Consider the following 8,610-nt stretch of genomic DNA (forward strand, 5'->3'; position numbering starts at 1 on the left):
TGTAGGTGTAGAGCAAAGATGGAGGAACATGTTGTAAATTGGCGTAAATTTGACACTTAGGGCATCTTTTCACATATTGATGGCAGTCCCTATTCATGGTAGTCCAATAATACCCTTCTCACATTATTTTCTAGACTAACATTTTGCCATTTACATGAGTTCTACATATTCCTTCGTGGACCATTCTCATTATTCTTTGTGCATCCACCTTTCCTACGCATAGGAGAGCTCAACCTTTAAGTACCCTTTTATGTAGCTCGTTGTCTATGAGTACATATTGAGAAGCCAAAAGTCTCAATGCTCGTTTTGCTCTTTTGTCAGCATGAGGAGGGTATTCTCCATTGGTGACATAGTTGAGAATTTCTGTGTACCATGGTTCTTCTTCTTGTTCTTCTTCTTCGTCTTGTACTGGGTCGTCGTCTTCTATAGCCTGTATATACGTTGGTTTGTGCCTTTTTTCGATAGTTAGAGGCATTTGCTCGATATCCGTGGGAATCCTAACCATTGAGGCTAATCTTGCCAAGGCATCAGCAAATTGATTTTCTTCTCTAGGTAGATATGTGTATTCTACCTTCTCTAACTGATCAGTAAGAGTTTCCAGATAAGTTTGGTAAGGGGCTAGGCTTTCGCTCCTTACTTTCCACCTTTTAGATATTTGATTGATAATCAAAGAGGAATCTCCGAATATCCTTAAATTTTTTACTCCCAATGCTAGGGCTATTTCAAGGCCTACCACACATGCTTCATATTCAGCAGCATTGTTGGTAACGTCGAAATCAAGCTTTATTGAGATTGAGACGTGTTATTCTTTAGGTGATACTAGTAGCACTCCGACACCACATCCCTTTTGGTTTGAGGCTCCGTCGAAATACAAGGTCCAAGTATCATCTTCGGTGACCATCAAATCTTCATCTGGAAATTCATTGTCCTGTATCGGTGTTGAGTCTTCTATTGGAAAGTCTGCCAGAAAGTCTGACACCACAGATCCTTTAATAGCTTTTTGTGGCATAAACCGCACATCGAACTGAGCTAAGTTGACTATCCATCTTGAAATACGTCAATGGAGTGTTGATTTCTCGAACAGATATTTGAGTGGATCCAATCGGGATACTACGAAAACGGTATGCACCAACATGTAATGTCTCAACTTAGTTGTGGCCCATAACAAAGCGAGGCACAATTTCTCGAGTGGTGTATAGCGTGTTTCGTATTCGAGCATCTTCTTACTTAAGTAATAGATTGCGTTCTCTTTGTTTTCTACCTCTTGTGCTAGCATGGCTCCCATTGTCTCTTTGGTAATCGTCAAATATAACCTTAGAGGTATTCCGGGAAGTGCTGGCGCTAATACGGGAGGATTTGCGAGATAGGCTTTGATCTTGTCAAAGGCTTTTTGACACTCATCATCCCATATTACTGGTACATTCTTCTTGAGCTTCTTGAAGATTGGTTCACATATCGTTGTCAGTTTTGATAACTTATGTATTGCAACCGGCCAATAAATCCTCGAATCTGTTTCTCGGTCTTGGGCGGTGGCATTGACATGATTGCTTTAATCTTGGTTGGATCTATCTCTATTCCTCTAGAGCTTATGACGTATCCAAAGAGCTTGCCTGAGGTGACTCCAAAAGCACACTTTGATGGATTCAACCTCATATTGTACTTTCTTAGCCTTTCGAAAAATTTCCTTAAGGCTACTTGATGGCCTGGATGGTCCTTTGATTTCACAATCATGTCGTCGACATATATTTCAACTTCTTCATCATGTCATGGAGTAAGGCAGTTGCTGCACGTTGGTAAGTAGCACCTGTGTTTTTCAACCCAAATGGCATTACCGTGTAACAGTAAGTGCCCCACGGTGTGATAAAGGTCGTTTTCTCCATGTCTTCTTCTGCCATGAGAATCTGATTGTACCCTGCATATCCGTCCATGATTGAGAGAAGCGCGTGATTTGCCGTGTTGTCTACCAGAATATCGATGTGTGGCAAAGGGAAGTCGTCCTTTGGACTTTCCTTATTTAGATCTCGATAGTCGACACACATCCTTACCCTTCCGTCTTTTTTTGGAACTGGGACGACGTTGGCGACCCATTCGGGGTATTTGGATACCTTGATGAAACCTGCAGTTATTTGTTTTTGAACTTCTTCTTTTATTTTAAGTGCTACGTCGGGTTTCATTCGACGCAACTTTTGTTTTACAGGTTTCATTCCTGGAATTAATGGTATAGTGTGTTGAGCTATTTCTTTGTTAATGCCTGGCATATTTTCATATGACCAAGCAAATACATCGATAAATTCTTTAAGCAAGTTAATTAAATCGGTTCTTTCTTGTTTATTCAATGTTAGTCCGATTTTAACTTCTCTTTTATGAGTTGAATCGTTCGAGATGTCAACTGTTTCAGTCTCTTCAATTACTGGTGTTTTCTTTTCAAGTGTTTCCATTGCTTTAATAATTTCTTTATCTTTTTAATCGTTAGCTAAGAAATGTTCGTCATCTTGGGTTAGGGAAGAACACGACAAGTAAGGAGAATGAGAGATATTATTATACTCTGAGATCATTACATCAAAGAGTGATATGTCCTCAGGGACTGGATCACTAACTATCCTAGGAGAAGAAATAGGAAGGGGAGGTATTATATCTAAAGACTTAGAAGATTCTAAAGGGAAAGACTCTGACTCAGACTCAGACTCTGACTCTGACGATTCTTCAAACATCGGCCCTTGCCCTGTCGTGATCGATATCTTCCTTCCACTCGGAGTAGTCACCTTGATAGTCTTGCGCCACCCTTGTAGTGATCCTTCAGCTGGAGTAATTAGCTTCGAGGGGTCGAAGTTTTCGCTTTGTAGAACCGTTTGAATGAGTGAGGAGTTACCTTCCTCATAAGCTGGCTCATTCTTTTCTCGCCCAAACAGTAATCCCATGACGTTAAAGTCAAAGCATGGGGGTGCTTTCTCCTTATGGACGGGAGTTGGGATTTTGTCAGTGAAGTAGCAATCCAAGAAAATCTCGAATCCCGGTTGTCGTATGCCATTTACAACAAATGGCTCGGGAAATTCATAGCATGGATAGTCCTCTCCTTGTTTTATAAACTAACCATTAAGCGTAAGAGGGTACTGATCCATTGGAATTGCTTTCTTTTGAATGCGAGCGTCCCTACGTGCTTTCAACTTGTCCTGGGCTCGCTTGAGATCTTTCCGAGTCGGTTCGAAACCAAGTCCGAAAGTATCTAATTTAGGGAGGCCAGGTGACTCTATTGATTTTGCTATCCCCTTCTTCTTTCCTAAGGTTATCCCAGGGAAGTGTCCTTGTTTCTTCAGCATGGTATTGATAATCATGTTGGAATGGGGGTCGTGGCAAAGAGATGTCCTTTCATCCTCTTGGATTAAGGAGACTTCTTCGTTAAAGCCCCATAGGTCTTCGTCATCTTCGTCATGCTCCACATTGATGATTGGATTTTCTATCGATTTGATCCTCATCGGCGAAGCGTCAATAGTGATTGGAATTCCTCCAACTATGGCTTTCACTTGCTGGTGGAGAGATGAATGGACGGCCTTTAGATCATGGAGCCAAGGGCGTCCTAACAACAGATTGAATGAGGCTTTGATGTCTACCACTTGAAAGGTAGTAGCATGTTCTATTGCTCCTGCCGTCACATTTAGGGTTATTTTGCCAAGAGCCTGACGTCGAGTATTGTCGTAAGCTCTTATTCCTTATGTGGACGGAATTAAATCCTCATCCCTTACGCCGAGCATCCTCGCAGTCCTAAGTGGACAGACATTGATAGCCGATCCATTTTCTACAAGAGTCATGGGAACATTCATCCTTTTGTAGACTACCGTGAGGTTTAACGCCTTGTAGTGTTTGTCACCTTCTGGGAGTAAATCTTTGTCAGAGAAGGTGATTAGATTAATCGGACTAGGGAGGTCACTCGTGAGGAAGTTAGCTAGTCCCTCAGGAGTGGTGTCAGAATCTATCCCGATTTTGTCCAAGGCATTCATCACAGCCAACCTATGTTCTCGAGATGTCGCCAGAAGCTTCCATACATTCATCTCGACTTTTGTCTTCTTGAACTGTTTAATGATGTCATTGTCTTCGATGATAGGTATGGGAACTTGTTGTAAAGTAGGCATAGGTTGTGTTGAAACCGGAGGTTGCATTCTCTCGGATCTTGTGAGGACGTCTATTGATGAATCTTCTTCAGCCCAAATGTCGTCCGTGGTTTATGATACAGAAGGTGAAGGTCCTACTATGTCTTTTAGGTAGACATCTTCTTCATCACTGTCCCATACTCCATTAACAGTTATGGTTTCCTCTTCTTGTTGAACTTGGATTAATTCCTTTTTATCAATCATTTTCTGCACCAAATCCTTGAATTTGAAGCAGTTTTCTAGGGTGTGCCCTCCTAACTGATGGTACTGACAGTAATATCTATCTGTCCTTTTTAATGATTCAAATGGTCTCGGTTCGAGAGGTTTGACCTTGCCACTCTCGGAGAGCATTTCGAACATTTGTGCATACGGGATCCCAATTGGAGTGTAAACTCTATTGCTCTTCTTAGGTTTTTCAGTTTGTAAGGGAAAATACTTTGCCTCATAAGTCGTTTTCACTGGTGTGAATTTTCTTTTAGGTTCTTCCTTTGGACATGGAAGTTCATCATATTTCTTGTGAAGTTCGTTCACAATTTTGAGAGTTTCACGTAACAGTTGCGATGTCTCCCTCATAAACAGTGTGAGCAATCATATGTCTTCCTCGTTTGCTGGTTCAGGAAGGTTATCTTTGACATCGAAAAAGATCTCTTCTTCTCCTTCTTCGACATTGGTTGCTTTGACGGGCTTAATGAGAGATGAGGGGTCAACTTCGCTTTCTTCATCGGAGATAGCCAAAGTATGAGCTAGAGGTGCATTGTCAATACTCGGCTTCTTACTGGCAGGGGGCAACGACAGCTTGTTACTGTCAATTAGGTCTTGGATAGCTTCCTTAAGCTTCCAACAAGTTTCAGTAGAATGGCCCCTACCTTGGTGATATTTGCAATGTGCGTTGGGGTTCCAGTTAGGCGACCTCTTCTCAACTGGTGGATCTCCAAATGGTCCAATGGGAGTTATAAGACCTTTTGCATTCAATCGATCAAATGCGGTGTCATAACTCATGCCAATAGGAGTGAAGTTCCTCCTAAATGGTTTCTTTTGTCCTTGGTTGTTCATGGCGAGGACTTCTCGTAGATTAAAGGTGCTAACATTATTTGAGTGGGCGGTTTTGGAAGAAGAAGGATTGTCGTTCTTCTTTCCTTTCCAGCCACTATTGAAGCTATTGTTGGCAGCTTTAGATTTAGCCAAGTCATCTTCAATATTAATCTCAATATCATAAACAGCCTTAAAGGTATGAAGGTTATTTTGATATTTAAGTTGTTTTGAATATTTTTCTTGGAGGTTTTTAATGAACAGTCTCACGGACTTTTTTTCACTTGGTACCTCGATCATTTTGGCTGAGGTTTCTCTCCACTTGTTAAAGAAAGCAGTGAAGCCTTCATTCTCCTTCTGTTTGAGGATTTCAAGTTCTCTATGGTCAGTTTCGACTTGAATGTTGCATTTGTATCTATCAACGAAAGCGTTTGCTATGGATTCCCAGGTAGAGGTCTTTTCTTTTTCAAGAGAAAAGAACCATTGTTGGAAAATGGTCTCGAGAGATAGTGAGAACAGAGAGGGGAAGACTTTCTTATCGATACCCTTGATACTCATTATTGTTTCGAATGCTCTTAAATGGAAGTAGGGGTTGTCGATTTCCCTAAATTTTGGGATGTCGTTGGCACTGAACTTCTGCGGAAGAAGATCTTTATCCACCGAGACCCCTTGGGATGTGAGTTCTTGAAACTTGTAGTCGCTGGACAACTTGCTTAGGCTCTCTTGCATGAGGTCCATTTGTTGTTGTTTCACGGGATCCTCGATCTTAAGTGCGAGAAGCTTCAGTGTCTCAGTTACAGTAGCCAGTTGATTCTTGAGATCGTTGACTTCTTCTTGAGTTGCCATTATGACTCTTGCTTTCCTCTTGCGGGCTATAGGTTTGTCGAAAAGTTTGACTTGTACGAAGAGGTTATCTTTGATTAATCGTCCTTCCTTTCTTGACCACGCGCTGTAAATTAAGCCAATTTGCGTTTTAATTACTTGACTCGAATCAACTTGACTTTATGGTTTTTATTTAAAAAAAAAAGTATATGCATATTTTTGGCGTTTTTATTTTTAAAAAAAAAGTATATGCATATTTTTGGCAACAATAATGTACATATTTTTAGGGAACTAAGTATTATTATTTATTGGAGGATTAATATCCGACTTACCCCCCTAAAAAAAATGACGATAAAAAGGGAGCACACACAAGACTCTCTTAATCATGGTCAAAACATGTGTATTGGTGTGTGTATTGAGTGTAAGTGACATGCTTGGACTCTTGTGTAAGACCATGGGACTTAGTGCCTAAACTCGATTAATTCAATTAAGCATCATTGTCGGCAAAATTAACCGAATTAAACAGGAAACTGATTAATTAGACATTAGGTCATGACTCGACAAATAATCCGAACTGTCGGCCAAGCGACAGGACTGGCGTCACAGTATGGTGATTGGCGCCAGACAATGTAGTTAATGTCTGGCGCTACACGCTATACAGTGGCGCTACAGCTCAGACTTTGGCGCCAATATTGAAGCTTCGGTCTGGGACTATTTTCGGTATTATTAGTCAACTGGGGTATGCCTAAAGTCGTACTAGGTCAATTACGATTAACACAAAAAAAAAAAAAAACTTTATTGACTCAAATTAATTAATTAATTAATTAAATAGGCGAAAGTTCTTTAAGTCATTAATTTTAGTCTCAACACAAATCAACAAACGGTTAAGAGAAACATAGAATATATATGCACAACAAATAATGCACAATTAGTCAAGTAGGCACAATATGATGCAATGAGTTCGCAACCTAACCATGGCTCTAGTTCTCTAAAGTTCGGGATATGGTTTAGTCAATAGGGTCCATGGTTAATTGTCCGGATGCACCGCGTAGAAGTCTAACCGTGAAGGGTTAACGCGTGTGGATGGGACACCGCGAGTTTTTAGGAAAAAACTCACTTCCATGGTTTGGTGAATTCAACATCTCAGATGTACCCTTTGTTGCCAGGAGCGTTCAATCGGGTAGATAAAGCATGAATTCCCAGAGGGTTATGTCCATATGTAGAACACATATGGGTTTCAGAAAAGTGAGAAAAAATTCAATCAGGAAGTAGGATCGAGCAAACAATACGAAAAACCGGTCGAAATTAGAACGCATATTTCTGGCTCGGTATTGGGGGAAATTGGCGCCAGCAAACAGAGACTGGCGCCAGCTTTTAACTGTAGCGCCTGGCGCCAATACTGGCGTCTGACGCTACGGCTAAAAGTTTGGCGCCAAGCTCTGGCCCCTGACGCTACTTCCCACATGCCTCAGCAGCTTTCTGTGCTCAATAAAATCATCCAGTTTCCCGCGGTGTTATTTCAGTCCTAGTTGTGAAAGACATTTCTAAAATTTCCTACGTGTAAAATCCTATGTTTTTGACTCATTACGGATGGTCTTTCCAATGAGAACCTTTTTATGCATATGACAATAATGTTAATCAAAATTACGCACATGAAATACTTAGAACTTTTCGAGTCTCATCCACTCATTCTAAATTATTGCCGAAACAAATTCAGGAATTAAAATAGAAATCCTCCCCAGTGGAGTCGCCAAAAACTGTAGGGAATAATTTCAAGCCTTTAAAATCCCACTAGCTCGAACCCCACTGTGATCATACACTAAAGTACGGTGGCGTCCAAAAGGGAAGAAGATAGAGCAAAAGAGTCGCCAACAAGTTTTTAAGGAACTTGTAAACCGTTCACGAGGTGAAGGTTACACCCCTTAACGATCTAAGAGATTGTCAACTCCATAAGGTCATGAACCAAATAAGGGTTCGGGGATGAAGGTACAAATCCAACCTAAAAGAGATTGAACCTGCCCTAATAATAGGCCTCTACTTTATTCTGCTCGTATTCATGTGCACTTTCTGACTAACATGCAATCAATAGGATTAACCCTAAACCTGTTTAATCTATGTTGGTTGAATTTAATGCACAAATAAATCTATTATTGGCGATCACTTGAAATTATAATCACAATTAACCTAACAAGATTATTAAATATCTTATTAAGCGTGATTGCAAATACAAATTCCCTTTAAACATGCAATAAAGGTGATCAAGCAATAACAATATAAAGTAATGTATCAAGCAACATAATCAATAATCAACATCATTAATAATAATAACATCAATCATAATCATGTTAAAGCATAATAAAAATAGCAAGATCCTAGGCATGATACTAACAAGATTAATAACAAACCCTAGCATGTCACTAAGCAATAAAAATCAAATCTTTAGCCCTAACATGATACTAACATGAATTAATATTAGGAAGAGAATAGGAAGCATCGTACTTTTAATCATACTTGATATTAAAGTTACCCTAGACATGATACTAGGAATCAAAATAACAATCTAAGCATGATATCTACATCATAATTTCAATTAATCAATTGAAGTACTTACTTG

Source organism: Chenopodium album, chromosome 1 (genome assembly GCF_948465745.1).
Source record: "Chenopodium album chromosome 1, dcCheAlbu1.1, whole genome shotgun sequence".
In the NCBI taxonomy this organism is placed as follows: Eukaryota; Viridiplantae; Streptophyta; class Magnoliopsida; order Caryophyllales; family Amaranthaceae; genus Chenopodium; species Chenopodium album.